This window comes from Eumetopias jubatus, unplaced genomic scaffold (genome assembly GCF_037043125.1).
Source record: "Eumetopias jubatus isolate StellerSeaLion01/CBP00866 unplaced genomic scaffold, mEumJub1_p1.0 scaffold_7, whole genome shotgun sequence".
Classification (NCBI taxonomy): domain Eukaryota; kingdom Metazoa; phylum Chordata; class Mammalia; order Carnivora; family Otariidae; genus Eumetopias; species Eumetopias jubatus.
In genome coordinates, this window is record NW_028274813.1 from 35,815,017 (window position 1) to 35,832,362 (window position 17,346).

Genomic DNA, 17,346 nt, shown 5'->3' on the forward strand with positions numbered 1-17,346 from the left:
CTCTCCGTGCCCTGTTGAGTGTTGCCTGCATCATGGTGAAGAAATAAGGAGGTGAAAGGCAAGGCGGGAGGGCACAGCATCGGTGCTTAGGGGTGGGACTCAATTTGTCTCAAGAGAGAAGACTTCAAAGGTGTTTCTCTTCCCGCCTGTGCCAGACATTTGCAAGCTAACTCTGCCTCACAGGAGCTACACACCCCCTCTTCGTTGGCCACAAGCTTTGCAAAGGGTCATGCCCTTTGAGCATCCTCCTGTGTCTCGAGCAGGAAGGGCACTTGCTGTGGGGGAGGAGGGCAGAAGTGTATGGCAAAGTGTAAGTGCCCAAATAGAGTGTGCTGTGGGACAGTTCTTCCCTGATGTCCCTGACACCATCACCTAACTCAGAGGCAGCCAGAGGGGAGTCCAGGCTATAGTCAAGCCTTTCGCTGAAACTGGTATTATCAAAGACCTCAGGCTTTAATCACTACTCCAGGAGACAGAAGGGGCAGGAAGGCAGGTTCTGTGTTCATTCAGCTACCTGCTCAGCTAAATGATTTGGAAACAAGCTCTGTAGTTAGACTGCCGGGTTCTAGTCCTGAGCTCCTTCACTGACTACCCTTGAGGCTGAGAGCAAGTTACCCAGTGCCTCAATTTCTCCACCTGCAAAATGAGGGGGGTCACTGGAACTGGGCTGCAATGGAGATGGAATGAGAGAATCCATATGCACCTGGCACATAAGAACGGCTCAGAAGATGGTAGCTGCTATGAGCATTATTATTTTTTCCAGTTAGGAACTAAGGATCCTGAAATCTCAAGCTATTCAAGGTGAAGTTAACAAGAAGAGAATCGCCACGTCTCAGGGTGCAGAAACTTACTGACACCCTCAGTGAAATCGAACCCAGCTCCTCCAAGGCTGGCGGTGGAAGCGAAATTCTCACAGGGGTGGGGAAGGGTTGCAACCTTCCTCACCCACAGGGGCACCAGTGAGATGCAGGAGAAACCTCCAGGGAAAGGTGAATCTTGGGAGACAGAGCCAAGAGATCCCGCCATCCTTCCCATGGGGAGAATCTCCTGGCAGCCAGAGCCAACCTCGAAGGAAGCGGATTTGATTTTATTAAGGAAGTCAACACGTTTCCTTCCATCCAACGTGGACTCTGTGTTGTTTATATTATTGGTTTCCAGGATGTGAAATGTCATCCTAGGACAGAACCTGGAAAAAAATGGGCCAAATGCCTCTTTAGAGAGCTTCAGCCAACTATTGAAGAAAGTGGAGCCTGCCTTCCGGATACTTAACAACCAAACCATATGCCATTCAGAGAGCAACAGTAACAACTGAGGTAATAATAACAGTAAACTTTTTTTTTCTTTTTAGCAATTGTGATAAAAAGGCTCAGAACAATCCTGTCAAGCTAGTAGTATTATTCCCATTTTATAGAACAGGAACCTGAGGCTTGATGAATTTAAATAGCCTGCTGAGATCACAACGACAGTAGATGACTGAGTGGATATGAACCGGCATCTATTTTTTGTTTTCTTTTGTTTTGTTTTTTTCCCCCTAGCTTTATTGGGATATAACTGACAAATAACACTGTGGACATTGAAGGTATACAATGTGATGACTTGATACACAGATCTATTGTGAAATGATTACCACAATATGGTTAGCTAATGCCTTCATTACCTCACATAGTTACCTTTTGTGTGTGTGTCACTGAAGATCTTAGTCACTTAAGATCTCTCAGCAATTTTCAAAATACAGTATGGTACAGTGAACTGTACATTTGATCCATAAATTTGGGTCTGTTTGAATTCAGAGCCTAAGTTCTTACCAGTGTTCTGTCTCTTAGAGGACCTTTCAACCTAGTGAGAAAAGCATGTGTAAGATCTGCCTTCTGTCAACCATCTTTTGGTATTTATTTTCTCTTTAAATTTTGGGAAGTTTGGGGGCACCTGGGTGGCTCAGTCGTTAAGCGTCTGCCTTCAGCTCAGGTCATGGTCCCAGGGTCCTGGGATCGAGCCCCTCATCGGGCTCCCTGCTCCGCGGGAAGCCTGCTTCTCCCTCTCCCACTCTCCCTGCTTGTGTGCCCTCTCTCGCTGTGTCTCTCTCTGTCAAATAAATAAAATCTTTAAAAAATAAATAAATAAATTTTGGGAAGTCTGAAGGCGCAGCCCCAAAGAAAGACCAAGTAGCTCATTTCTGCCCCCTAGAGGACATAACCTACCCTACTGAGAATAAAGACCGGAAGGCAGTGTTTAAAAAAGTGTGTTCAAAATCCCAACCTGAAGGTCCAGCCTGCAAGAAACAAATCTAAAAAGAACCCCCTTTAGTTTATGAAAGGTTGGTGATAAACAGGTTGGGGATTTTCTGGACCAGGAGTGAGAACACCCTATCAAGGGTGGGACCTGCAGTCAAGACTGGAGATTTCATTTTTAACACCGGCCCCCAGATGATTCTTATGCTCAGGCAAGTCTTTGGGAAACACAGATGCATATGATTCATTCATCCTACAAGGGTTGGAAGAATGCCTCCTATACAGCCCATTATGACTTCAGCATGGGGCAGACTCCAGGGGAGTTGAATATGGGTCCCTGCCTTCAGTCAATTACATCACCTCTCAGAGCTTTGGCTTCCTAATTTAGAAAATGGCCCATTTTGTAACTGGTATGGAAGCCAGGAGACCCAGGTTGTGCCTGCAGACAGGGTGTGCTTTACTTAATGTCCCTGACCTCAGTTTCCCTGTCTGTAAATGAGAGGGTGAATACTCATCAAGTTTCCTTCCTGCTCCAAGATCTCTGCCAGACCTCAACCCCCTGTCAAGTGGCTACAGGGAAGCCTTGAGTGACCTGCTTAGGAGGTTGGTCTCCACAAGGGCAGAGACCCGCATCCTGCCACACTGCTCACAGCTCTTCTAGAAGTAGCTGGGGTTTAGAGCTTTGCATGTCCCTGATGTTTGCATTCACAGCCACACTGTAGGATCCTTCTTTTCACTGCCGTGTGGCATGCAAAGTTGGGCTCCTGTTCACACAAAGATGCTGGGGCAAGGAAAGTTGATTTGGAAAAGGAAAGTTCTCTAGAATCCCAGGAAGAGGGCTTCTGGAATCAGATTGACCAGTCTTCAAATCCTAGCTCTGCTACTCATTAGCATTCTATATTTGGTTTACTCATCTGTAAAATGCGCAAAAGATAGTACCTATCTCATTGGGTTGTAGTGAAGATGAAATGAGATGATGCCATGAAAAGTGCTTATATTAATATTTGGTACATAATGGGGATTCTGGAATGTCCCCTGACTGCCACAACTGGGAAACGGCAAGGCAGTTCATAATCAGTACTCCACACAGACATTTAGCACCCAACTAACTCCTTCAGGGAACTCCAACTTGACCTCTGTAATGATCTGAAATGCCAGTGTTCCCTCGCTCATGTTTAAAGGGCTTCCTGTGAAGCCAAGCCTTCCTCCCCACATTGCTCATGGTGAGTCTTTAGTGGGTCCTTGGGCTCACAGTTCCACTCCCAAGTCCTTGGAGAGTAGCACATCTGGGTTTGAGGCTGCAGGAAAAGAGATGCATGGGGGGCCCAGAGCAGGCCACGGCCTCGCTGATGTGCTTTACAGGAGCCAGCCCAACAAGCAAGACCTAGGAGGCCAACCTGGGCCCTGCTTCCCACTTGCGTTGTTTGCAGTTGAACAGTGAATAATTATTGCCCTTGCCTGTATAATATGCTCCTGCTTTTGACTAAAATGAAACAAAAATAAAATCCACAAAGACACCCAGGCACTGCAAGGTAGCAGCAAACAAGCATATGGGATTGGCCGGAAAGACTACTAATATCTAAAGAGCAAATTGCTTATTGACTGAAGAGAAAGGTCTTAATAAGAACTGGCCTTAGCCCAAAACACAGCTTCTGAGCCTGCACCACCTCACTCCAACCCAAGGGGACAGCAGCAGCTGGGGGCCTGTGGGGCTGACTCAGAGGGGATAGAGGAGCTCTGGCCTCACGATTGACAAAGGGTCCCACACTCTGGCTTTTGACATTATCTCCAAATGACAGGATTGGAAGAAGGTGACATTCAGGGTGGAGCTCTAAACCCGTGTTCCATCACTGTCTATAGAGCACTTCGTGTAATATATTTAAAACATGTCCTGGAATTATCTTGCAAAAGCACATTACCTTTACTTTAATTTTCTGTGGTAAAAGCATTAATCTGTCAAAGGTCAACATTTTAAATATACCACAGTTCTCAGTAATATTTCTGGGGGGATAGGTGCATTTTTTTCATATACTAGAGTTTTATTTTTTATTTATTTATTTTTAAAGTAAGCTCTACACCCAATGTGGGGCTTGAACTCATGACCCTGAGATTAAGAGTCACATGTTTGATTGAGTCAGCTAGGGGCCCCTATACTAGGAGTTTTAAAAAATGCATGTGGGGACACCTGGACGGCCCAGTTGATTAGCATCTGACTCTTGATTTTGGCTCAGGTCATGATCTCGGGGTTGTGAGATCGAGCTCTGCATTGGGCTCCTGGCTCAGTGGGGAGTCTGCTTAAGATTCTCTCTCTCTCCCGGGGCGCCTGGGCGGCTCAGTCATTAAGCGTCTGCCTTCGGCTCAGGTCATGATCCTAGGGTTCTGAGATCGAGTCCCTATATCAGGCTCCCTTCTCGGCAGGGGACCTGCTTCTCCCTCTGCCTCTCCCCCTGCTCGTGTTCCCTCTCTCGCTGTCTCTCTGTCAGATAAATAAATAAAATCTTAAAAAAAAAAAAAGATTCTCTCTCTCCCTCTCCTGCTGCCCCTCCCCCTGCTCATTTTCTCTTTCTCTCTCTGTCAAATAAATAAATAAATAACTCAAAAAAAAAAAATGCATGTAAACTGTGGGTCAGTCTTGAGCCCCAAGAGGCCCTGGCCAGGGCCTGGAGATGAGAGCAAAGACTTGGTGCGGCCCTAGTTGTAACCGTGTCTGCACTGCAAAAAATGGTTTCTCCCTTTTCCAAATTGGTTTTTCTTGGGATCTCTGTGCTTTCTGGACAAGAAGGGAGAACCTGGTGAAGGGTCGGTCCTCCCTTCTCATTCAGAGGAGATACAGCTGCAAGGACAAACCCTAAAAATGCCTCTTGTTCAGCCAAACTGACGGGGGCCCCTAAGTATATTCACACAGGGAGTGTCTGTCCCGCTGTCTACACTCATTCCACCAGGGTCTGAACTACAGGCATTGCTCATTTTTCTGGATTCATGACAGCTCTAAAGCATGGCCCCAGATAGCACCAACTTTTTCACCTCTTATGTAAACTTCCAAAGCCTACAGTAAAATACATCAAAATTCTAACTCGAGTATTTGCCACCTGTCCCTGTCCCTGTATGACTGAGACGATGTGCTTGGCCTCGGTATCTAGGATCCTTTGTTAATCTGACTTGTCTCCGAAATGAGTTTCAAGGAAATAGGGTGAAAGCCTCCCTCTCCAAATTTCCTCTCTAGAAGTTGATAAAAATGTCAGTGATGGACCATATCCAGCAAGAGTGCCGGCAGCCAACACACAATCTCAGATGAATCACAGCCACACCCTTTTCTCACGCAGAGTGCCAACAGCCTAACTTTTGGAGCCCACTTTTCTCACACATAGCAGGAAAATCCAGAAAGGCCTAGAGGTGAACCAGAGAGCCCTGAGTTTGCATCTTTCTCAGGGATGAACTGTTCACTCAATAAACATATATATAAATGTTTTTTAAGGCAATATTTTTAAAAATTGAGATATACTTCACATAACATAAAATTCACCACTTTGAGGTTCACGAGTCGATGTTTTTTAGTATATTTCCTATGTTATACAATCATCATCACTCTCTAATTCCAGAGCATTTCCGTCATGACAAGAAACCTCATAAGTCACTCTCCCTTACCTCCTCCCCCAGTCCCTAGCAACCACTGATCTACTTGGTGTCTTTATGATTTACCTATTCTGGACATTTCATAAAGTGAAATCATCCTCTATGCAGTCTTTTGTGTCTGGTTTCTCTCACTTAGCACCCTGTTTGCAAGGCTCCGTGTTATACCCACGTTGCAGTGTGTAACAGTGTATCGGTATGTCATTCCTTCTAATTGCTGAAACACATTCCTTTGGATGGATACACCACCTTTTATTCATCCATGCCTGAGTTGATGGACATTTGGGTTGTTTCAATTTTTTGGCTGTTATGAATGTTGTTATGAACATTCACGTACAAGCGTCTGTGTGGACAGATGTTTTCAATTCTCTTGGGTGTATACCTAGGAGTGGAATTGCTGGGTCATATGGCAACTGTATGTTTAACTGTTGGAGGAACTGCCCGACCATTTGCCCCACTCAGTATGTGTTAACTGAGCCCTGCCATGCTGCTGGGCTAGGAATCAACAGCCCCACAGTGAACAGACCTAGCCACCTGCCCCCATGGAGCATACAGTCCAGGAAGAGAAGGAGGCATTAAACAGATAATTAAAAAATAGATTTTTTTTTAGCACACCTGAGGATTGAACAAGGTCACAGGACAAGAATACAGACACTCTTGAAACATCAAATCTGTGATACCAAAAAAAAAAAAACACAAACAAACCCAAAAAACAAAACCACCTCTCAAAAAACAAAAATGAAGTTCTTGTAATTCAGCGGGTTCCTGAAAGTTCTCACCATCTGGGGGCAGAGAAACTCCACATAGGTGCTCTGGTAGCATCGGAAATGATTTACAAGGATATTTAGACTTGGAAATGTAAGCAGGGAACAGGTTACAAAGTTTCAGGATGATAATTCTTTTTTTTTTTAAAGATTTTATTTATTTATCTGAGAGAAAGAATGAGAGAGAGAGAGAGAGCACATGAGAGAGGGGAGGGTCAGAGGGAGAAGCAGACTCCCTGCTGAGCAGGGAGCCCAATGCGGGACTCGATCCCAGGACTCCAGGATCATGACCTGAGCCGAAGACAGTCGCTCAAACCGACTGAGCCACCCAGGCGCCCCCAGGATGATAATTCTTGATGTCTCCCTTCAAGAGGTTGAAGAAACTCTCACACTGGCTTCCTCCTCCTCAAGAGGGATTCAGGGCCACGCCTCCTTAAGGCCAAAGAGGAGGGACCACCTTCTTCACCGGCCCTCTGCCTTCCCGACTCAGCCCTCAGCAGCGTCCCCTTCCTGGCAACTATTCCCAACATTCACTTAAACAAAATCAATGCCCTACTTTTTAAAGGAGCAGTTAATTGTTCAGCCTCTTACAAGAAGAAGGGAAGCCCTGAAAATGTCAGCAATGAACTCCCAGTGGTGTCAAAGTTTGATTTGACCTCGGGAGGTTAAAGTCGCCATATTTCAAGAGGCATAATTTACAAAGTTTTATTCCTGTTGAATTAATCCAAAATATTTGTACTTTGGGGGCACCCAGGTGGCTCAGTCTGTTGAGCATCTGCCTTCCGCTCAGGTCATAATCTCAGGGTCCTGGGATCGAGTCCCCGCGTCAGGCTCCCTGCTCAGTGGGGAGTCTGCTTCTCCCTCTCCCTCTGCTCCTCTCCCCACTTGTGCTCTCTCTCTCTCTCTCTCTCTCAAATAAATAAACAAATCCTTAAAAAAATATTTGTACTTTGACCGAGGTCCTGGGCTCAGTGCTGTGGGAAGATACAAAAAAAAGCACAAGCATCTGCATCAGTCACTATGCTTAAGAAAGTGTGCGGAGAGAGAGAAGAGACTAAGATGGGATGCACACAGCACAGGTGAGTCCAGGAGTGCTGGAGCTGAACGATACACAGTCATGCAGGGAGGAAGAGAATTCCCCTCAGGCTAGGCTGGGAGCCCAAGGCTTGGGGAAGGTAGTGGGACAGGCAACACACAGGCTACCAGCAGGGGAGATGGCAGATGGTGGGGGCAAAGGCCCAGGGGTAGGAATTTAAAGGATATGTTAAGTCTGACAAAAAGGTTCCTGAATGAAGCTTCATTAAAAAAAAAAAAAAAAAAAAATGAGGCCTCTTTGAAGTTTCTAGTTTTTATCAGATAGTCCCAGTAAGATCTAAGATTTTTCTTTCATCCCTAAACAAAGAGAGGCCCAACTACTGGGGTACAGCGATCTGAAAGAGAACACTGGATAGCCCTTCAGCTTCTTGTTCCCATGCTTCACCCTCAGTGTGGACAATGCCCTAAAAACGTAGGGGCCCTCGATACCAATGACAGTGGACACATGAGAAAAGACTCTTCCCTGATCCTGGCTGGTGCTGGATCCCTAAAGGAGCAGGGTGGGGCCTCCACTGGGGCTCTCTGGGATGGGTGGACAACCCCCCGCAACACACACACACACACAGTGGTCCTACCCCTCACATGTGGCATGGGGCTGTTTGCCTTCCATCCTCTGTTTTAACACTGGTTGTTTCATTTCTGTACTCCCCAGACTTTTTCCTTGTTGTCTCCATAGGAATCTTTGGAATTTCTCTCTTCCCTTCCTTCATAGCACCAGTTCTCAATAAGGGAGCTACTATTCTCCAGGAGGTGTTTTAGAATTTTGTGGAGGCTTTTTTTGGTTATCTCAATGCTGGGAGGGGCACTACTGGCTTTTAGTAGGGAGAAATCAGGAAGTCCTCCTGCAATGTGCTGGAGAGTTCTGCAGGAATCATCCTATAGACCACACGATGTTAGAATGTTCCATTCTATAGGGGACATTTCTGTAGGTACACAGGTATAGAGACATTTCTATAGGTAAAACAATCTACTTACAGTGCTTTGAGCCTTGAAACCTAACTCCATTTTACACATGAACACGATGTATTTTTTACCTACTTTTATAAGCCCAGTTTAACTATCGACCCCCTCCCAGGAATGCAATTACCACGGAAACAGAGGGAAAATTGCACTTCCTTCTGTGTTGAATTTTATGGTATTCAGCATTTTGGAAAATCACACTACCTACAGCAACTCTACTAGTGTTTTTTGAGCTTCCCAGACAACACACCTGGGGGAGTCTGCATCTTTAGTGGTGTTGTGTGTGGGTGCAGGACGTCTGACTCCTCTGCTGTAACTTCTAGTGCAACCACACCCAAGAATTTACATTTTTGAAAGTAACATTTTAAGTTGGTGTCCTTTTCCCTTATATTAGAGTTAGATGTTTGAGACATTTGTATTTTCCAAAGATGCCACACCAATATATACCCCATTCCACGTGCTTTCCTTACAACATGACATTGATATTCCTCCCTCCACTGAGCTTGGAGCGGGGTGGGTGGGGCATGGCAGGTGAGGGGGTGGAATGCAATGTTCCTTCCCCTTGCACTTGGGTGGACCTTTGTAACTGCCTTGACCAATAGAATGTGGTAGAAGTAATGTTATTTGATGTCTGAAACTAGGTGTGATGGTTAATTTTGTGTGTCAACTTGGCTGAACCACCTTGCCCAGACATCTGGTCAAGCATTATTCTTGATGTTTTTGTGAAAGTGTTTGTGGATGAGATTAACCTTTAAGACTGTAGACTTTGAGTAAAGGAGATTGCCCTCCATAATGTAGGTGAGCCTCACCCAATCAGTTGAAGATTCAAATAGAACAAAAGACTGAAAGGGGGAATTCTGTAGCCAGTGGCCTTCAGACTTGAACTGTAGCAATGGCTCTTTTGAGTCTCCAGCCTGCTGGCTCACTTTGCAGATTTCGAACTTGCATTTAGGAATTACAGATTTGGGTATATACATATATATACCTTACTGGTTCTGTTTTTCTTAAGAACACTAATATGCTAGGTCATAAAAGTCAATACAGCCTTCACCTTGCTCTCTCCTTCCTTTGGGTACTTGCCTTGGAAAAAAAGCCACTAATTTGTGAGGAAGCCCAGGCAATATGGAGAAGCCACGTGTGGATGTTCCTGCCAACAGGCACATAGCTGGTAACCAGCCTCAGTAACCAGTGAGTGAGTAAAGGAGTAAAGGAGCCTGTGAGAGACACCAGCCCCCAGCCTTCATCAACAACTGTAATCTGAAGCCCCAGACATCCCAGGGCAGAGAATAGCCATCCTCACTGTGTTTGGTCTGAATTACTAACCAATAGAAATCTTGAGATAATAAATGATTAAAGAATTTCACTTCAAGACTTAGTTCAAAATTTTTTTATTTAAATGGTTTGATTCTTGAAAGATAGCGTCCCTAGGAGTGCCTGGGTGGCTCAGTCGTCCAACTCTTGATTTCCACTCAGGTCATGATCTCAGGGTCGTGAGATAGAGCCCCACGCTGGCTCCGCACCTGAGTATGGTGCATACTTAAGATTCTCTCTCTCCCTTTCCCTCTGCCCCTCTCCACTCTCTCTCTCTCTCAGAAAGAAAGAAAGAAAGAAAGAAAGAAAGAAAGAAAGAAAGAAAGAAAGAAAGAAAGAAAAGAAAAGAAAAGAAAGAAAGAAAAAGAAAAGATAGGGTCCCTAAAGAGTGAAGATTAAAATGGTAATAAGGACTTTGCTATCAAACCTATGAAAATTGAGCACACCCTACCTAGTCTAGGGACACACCTGCCCCTGGTGACTTCCTGACCAGGTGCTTTAGGTGATAAAGCTGAGTAAGGCCCAAACCACAACCTCTAATATCTGGCCTGGAAAGATGCTACTTCCTGTCTCAGTGAGTTCCCACCCAGACCCTCAGGGGTCTGGCCTCCCACATGCACCTCCAGTCTGGGCCTGCCCACATTCCAGGGAAACCGAAGGCCAGCTTTGAGGAAGAAGCCGCTGACCAGGAGTTGACTAGCTGCTTTCCTGATCTTCCGAAAACCAGGGCATTTAGATGGATCACCTCTGGGTCCAGAGTCCTGCCCTCTGGAGGCCCAGAGGAAATTCAATCAAGCCCCAGGCTGTTCAGGAAGAGATAGAAGCTAGCCCCCCTCGCCACAAGAACAGGAAGCCCAGACTGGGAAGCAAGGGTTCCGCGCCTGAGCTTTCCTTCACACGGCAACACTTAACTTGGGAATCTGAATCTGGGCCAAAGAAAATCATTCTGACAGTGGCTGGTCCCAAAGACAACAATGCCCATGATGACGGTGACATGTTCTCAAAGCAGAACAGCAGAAGGGAGCCAGGGAGGGTCCCAGCCACGAAGCTGGCAAGCCTGTGTTGAGTACAATAGAAGTTCTTCATCCCCTTGAAAAGCATGCGGGCAATAAAGATAACCAGAGTTTATGCAGGGCCTGCCGTGTGCCCGGCACCAGGTTCAACTCTTTACAAACATGGTCTTATCACATTCTTAAAATATCCTCTCAAGTAGGTACAGTATTTGCTGCACTTTACAGATGAGGACACAGACTTGGCCTGCAACGCGAGTCAAGGTGTGCTGCATTTCAAAGCCTGCGCTCTGACCCCCTGTGCTGTTATCCTGACCCCCGCTTAACCCCTGAATGTGTACTCCCCAAGTACAAGACAAGCTCCTCCGTGACCACTGGACAACCATAACAATCAGGAAATTGACACTGCTTCAATAATACCATGTGATCCACAGCTCCCAGTCAGATTTCGCTGGTTGTCCTAATGACGCCACTTACAGGTCCAGCATCCAAACTGGGATCCCAGTTGCATTCAGTTGTCATGTCTTTTAGTCTACTCCAACCTAGAACAGTTCCTCAGACATGCCTCATCTTTCATGACCTTGACAGTTTTTGAAGAGCACAGGCCGGTTACACTATGTCACGCCCTCCAACTTGAGTTTGTCTGATGCTTCCTCGTGGTTTATACATTCGGGGCAGGAATACCACAAGAACGGTGCTGTGTTCTTTTCAGGGTATTGTATTAGGAGGCACATGACATCAATTTGCCCCATTCCTGATAAACACAGAGAGACTTTTAACCAAGGACTTGGAGTCATATACTAAGAAAATAACTGTAAGAGCCTAGAATTCCCATGCCCGCCCCACCGCCCAGCTCCACAAATCCCATTTTGAGGGGCAGCCAGCTGGGCAGAGGCCAGACCCGGTCTAGAAGGGGAACAACAATATCGCTGGAAGGTGTTAGGACCGAACAGGCTATGTTTGTCCAGACTCGTCCTAGGGAGGGAACGGGAGTGGTAGGAAGGAGTTCTTCCCCAGCCATTTGGGGAGCAGGGAAAGACCCCACAGGGGCATTCTCAAACAACTGGAAGACCAAAGAGCTGGACTCAAAACACGAAGCTGCCTCAGGACAGGGAAGGAGAACACAAGGCAAGAAAAAATGAGCAGAAGGACAGAGGAAAAACAGGACACAACAGTATCATCACAAAGGCTCAAGGTATTTGTTTCATGTAACTGCCTAGGTGTTTAAAAAGTAAGCTTAAAACCCATATAAACCAAGCCTAAGGATATAAAACTTATGACCTCCACATCTTAAATAAAAGCCCACTTGAACTGAAACAAAACAATGGAAAAGAAATAAAAAGTAAGCTGATTTTGATGTATCTCTTAGTCCGTAGACTTGTAGCCAAATAACCTGTGCTGATAATCCCAGATCGTTGGGGAAATTCCTCCGTCTTGCTGAGACTCACGTTTCTCATCTGTGAAATGAGGAGGAAGAGCACCTCACAGCATTGCCCCGAGGACTACATAAGACACCCCTCGTCATGTATTTGGGCAATCCTGACTGTGTGCCGACCGTGTAGCACCACGGTTCCTGGGCTGGGAATTCAGCAGAGGACACAAGAGCCCCCACGGAGCTGACATTTGGGGGGGCACAGCCTACCAGAGTGTTCTGTAAGCTGTCACGCACTGCTGTCATGCCCTGGGCACATTGAAGGAGTCACTGCTATTCAAAGGTAATAGTGAGTGTGACCTAGGTATTGGGGAAATCAAGTCACAGAGGTGACGTAAACCACAGTAGTACCAAGCTGAGACACGAAGTCACTCCCAATTCTCTTCAGAGTCTGTTATCTGGGAAAGAAATGTGCCTATCTGAAAACCTATCATGGATGACGGGAGCAGAAAAACTCTGGAAGAATACTGACCAAACTTCTCGGGGGGGGGGGCGGGGAAGGATGAGAGACAAAGTGTTACTTAGCTGCAGCTGCGGAGTCAGGAGCAAACCGGGCGTCATATGACCTGAGGAGTCTGAAGACCTGCTGAGTGAAAAGTTGCTCCCGGCACTAGGGCTTCGGCTTTCTCTTTGCCTTTCTTTCTCTGCCTCTTCCTAAAAATCCATGTCCTCACATCTTCCCAAATCCACACAAACGCTAGTGCTCACGTTTTGGTCACTATGATTTCCAGTCAGATTTCATTATTAAGCAGCTACCTCTTTTCATTGTCTCACTTTATGGGGAGCCCATTTATACACAAAAAATAAAGTTTTTAACAGAAGCACAAAAAGCAACTCACTCTTTAAAAACCTTTGCTTTTTTGCAGAAAATTGATTGATTGATTTGAGAGAGAGAGAGAGAGATCTCATGTGAGCAAGCCCGAGCTGGGGGGAGGAGCACAGGGAGAGGGAGAAGCAGACTCCCCGCTGAGCACCAAGCCCCCAGTGGGGCTCAATCCCAGGACCCCGAAATCATGACCTGAGCTGAAATCAAGAGTCAGACACTCAACCGAATGAGCCACCCAGGTGCCCCCCCAAAAATGTTTTTGTTGGGGAGACTGCCTGGCTCAGTCAGTAGAGTACGTCACTCTTGACCTCAGGGTCATGAGTTTGAGCCCCATGTTGGGTGTGGAGCCTACTTAAAAAAAATAAGTAAAAAAATAAGTTGTGGTGTTAATATATACATAAGACAATATTTATCCTTTCAGCCACTTATGAATGTACAGTTCAGTGGCACTAAATCCACCCCCAGGCATGGGTAGCCAGCATCACTATCTGTACCCAAAACGTCTTCATCATCTCCAACAGAAACTCTGTTCCTACTGAACAGAGGAACTCTGTTCCTTCTCCTGCCCCATCAGCCCCCAGAAACCTCTCTTCTACTTTCTGTCTCTGTGAACTGGCCTCTCCTCAGTAACTCACATGTGTGGAATCAGACACTATTTACCCTTCCATGTCGGGCTTATTTTCTGACATCGTATTTTCAAGATCTATCCAAGTTTCAGCATCTATCAAAATTTCATCCTTGTTTTGTGGCTGAATACTATTCCATTATATATACCTTGCTTATCCATTCGTCTGTTGATGGACATCATTTGGGTTGTTTGCACCTTTTGGCTACTGTGAATAAAACCACTATGAAAATGGGTGTGCAGGTTATCTGTTTGCGTCTCGGCTTTCAGTTCTTTGGGATACATCCCCCGAAATGGCGTTGCTGGGTCATAGGATAGTTCTATGGTAGTTTGAAGCAACTCACTTTTGAGGGTTTTTTAATGAATACGTTTATACCCTTACTTTGTTCCATAAAAGGATTTGAGATGTTTAGAAAACCACACATAATAAAGAGGGAGAAAGAGTTCCAAGAACTGTGGCAAAGGGAAGACTGGTTTGGAGCACCTGGGTGGCTCGGTCAGTTAAGCGTCTGCCTTGGTTGGGCTCAGGTCATGATCCCAGGGTCCTGGGATTGAGTCCCACACTGGGCTCCCTGCTCAGCCCAGTGCTTGCGCTCTCTGTCTCAAATAAATAAACACAAATCTTAAGAAAAAGGAGGGGGGGAACTGGTTAGTGCTTGGGCAGGGCGGATCTGCCCCTCAGACATATGCTCGTGTCTTCTTCCCTCCTGGGATGTGCTGCCACATTCAGAAGGCTGTTTCCTTGGCAGATGACCCGGCTGCCCCACATTGGCGGAGTTGCCTCTCCAAGCAGCGCACTTCACAGGGGCTTCACTGTGTACCCGAACCAGGTAGAAATTGGCACCAGAACCTGAACCACACCGTGTTTCTCCTGAATTCAGACCTAGGCCTGGGTGGGTCCTTTAAGGACCATCGAGGGCAACCCTCTCAACACCCAGATGAGGAAAGATGCAGATCAGCTAAGTGCCCCCAAGGGAAAAGGCAAAGGGTGCAAATAGCAGAACTGAAATTCAAAGCCCTATGTCCGGATGCCAGCCGAGAACCCTCCCTGCTGCTTCTCATTTCCATGACCCCGCTTTCCTTTGCTTCAGCTCTGCAAATTCTTCACTTATTTGGGAAATTATGATGTTCTTGTTCTTTTTAAACTTCTCCAAAAATTATGCAGTTTCAAAATTCTGAAGGCTAAAATGACTATGATGTGGTCCTAAATAAGGTGGACATTAACCGTGTACCCTGGGAGAGACGCCACAGATCCCATTGCTGAAGCATAAGCTGTGTTACTTATTTTATAAAATTTTCCATTAGCTGGTTCCTCAATAAGAGTGTTGCTTCCTGGTTTCCAGGGTGATTTTTTAAAAATCTCACTCAAACACTAATATCCAGATGAGAGTGGACACGAATCCCACATGCCAGAGCTTTGTGATGACCAGAGCTATACCTCGTGATGGACCCCACATCAGCCAAACATTCACCGAGCTCTGGGTGACAGCAGGCAGACGGGGGCGGGGGTGAAACTGGACAGACCCTAAGGATCCTGCTCCATCTGGGCTTCCATTTCGATGCTAACATGAACTGCTTGGCTTTACTTGTGTTTATTGCTTGTTGTTGTTGTTGTTTTTTTCTGCCACTAATTTTTTAAAACTTTTTCTTGGCATTGTGGCGACATGAAGCTGCTCACGCACAACCTGCTGAGCTCGCATGTGTGGGGGTGGGGTGGGGTGGGGGCCCCATGGCTTCCCTCTGCGCCTCCAGGCCACCGAGGTCCGCATCAACCCCGTGGAGTTCAACCCTGACTTCATAGCACATATGATACCCAAGTTGCATCAGGTCAAGGTGCCCAAAGGGCCGATTGAAGGGTATGAGCATGATGAGAAATTCCTGAGGCAGATGCACCACGTGCTGCTGGAGGTGGGTGTGCTGGAGGGCACCTTGCAGTGCCCAGAGTCTGGACGTCTGTTCCCCATCAGTCACGGGATCTCCAACATGCTGCTGAGTGATGAGGAAACCGAGACTTAATCGTGCCAGGCGCTAGTTTTTCAGTCTGTAACCAGGAATGTTTTTGTTGATGTAAATCCTGTTTGCTAGGTCCGTCGTGTATCCCCAAACCTGGACCCAGTGACACACGAAACACAGTGTTCTTGAGCTCGATTTCTTTTTCTCATTAAAGGTTCAAAACAAAACAAAATAAACCCCCCCTCCCAAAAAAAACCCACCTTTTTCTTTTAGAACAGCTTTAGGTTCAGAGCAAAATTAAGAGGAGGTATAGAGATCTCCAGTTACCCCTCCCCCACGCGCACACTCCTGCAGAGCCTCCCGCATTATCAGCATCCCCTGCCAGAGTGACACACTTGTTACAAGTGACCAACCTACACTGACATATCATAGTCACCCAGAGCCCATAGTTTACTTTAGGGCTCACTCTCGGTGCTGTCCACTCTATGGGTTTAGACAAATGTGTAATGACACATATCCATCATTAGAGTATCATGCAGATATTATACTTTCACTGCCCTAAAAAATCCTTTGTGTGTTTCTTGATTTTTTTGGACATATTTCATCTTTCACTAAAACAATGCCCTCAGAAACACTGCAACTTCCTCCCTTCCCTCCATGAGTCACCTTAAAGCACACTGGTGGTTTCAGGACTTCCTCAGTATTTTTCTAGATGTGTCTTATATAAATTTACAGGCTTTCCCTAGAAGAGGTCTAACAGATCTCCTCATGCAACTTCAGTGCAATTCCTCAAACCCTGCAGATGTGGCAGAGAGGGTGGTCGTGGACTCTAGCACAAGATTGCCCGGCTCCAAATCCTAGCTCTTGTTTTGTGCCATCCTGCAAGGTGCCTCATCTCCTTGTGCCTCATTTTCTCATCTGAAAAATGGGGATGATAGTAATATAACCTACCTCATTAGGTCACTATAAGAAGTAAGTGAGTTTATATATATATATATATATACACACACACACACACATATAAACATATATGTATATATACATATACACATAAATGTATATATATGTATATACATATACATATATATATAAACATATATATATATATATATATATGTGCCTTGGAGAAGTGTCTGGCACTTTAATAAATTATTGACAAACCTCTTGCTTACACAAGCCAGGCATCACCAGGCTTTGGGGACATAATGATAAATAAAACACAGATCCTGCTTTCAAGAGGGTTATTCAGAGGAGAACACAGAAAATACACACATGGAAAAGCAACATCACATGTTCTTATCATGAACATTGTTTTAAAGATTTCATTTTTAAGTAATCTCTATACCCTACATGGGGCTCAAACTTACAACCCCAAGATCAAGAGTTGCATGCTCTACCAACTGAGTCAGCCAGGCACCCCATCATGAACATTTTTAAACAAGATAATACCATATCACTCTGTGTTCTATATGGAAACTTGTTGCTATAATATTACCACTGAATACCAGCATC

The 17,346-nt window shown here is 45.7% G+C and overlaps 1 long non-coding RNA gene and 1 pseudogene across 1 annotated transcript; both read left to right on the forward strand.

Moving 5' to 3' along the window:
* Positions 1-358: 358 nt before the first annotated feature.
* On the forward strand, positions 359-10,081 carry LOC114205873 (uncharacterized). The gene is made up of 3 exons (XR_003608484.2): positions 359-1,313; positions 7,582-7,701; positions 9,771-10,081. It is a non-coding gene; the product is annotated as an uncharacterized LOC114205873 (long non-coding RNA).
* A 5,464-nt stretch (positions 10,082-15,545) lies between these two features.
* Positions 15,546-15,897, forward strand: LOC114208168 (multifunctional methyltransferase subunit TRM112-like protein pseudogene; annotated as a pseudogene).
* Positions 15,898-17,346: the final 1,449 nt, after the last annotated feature.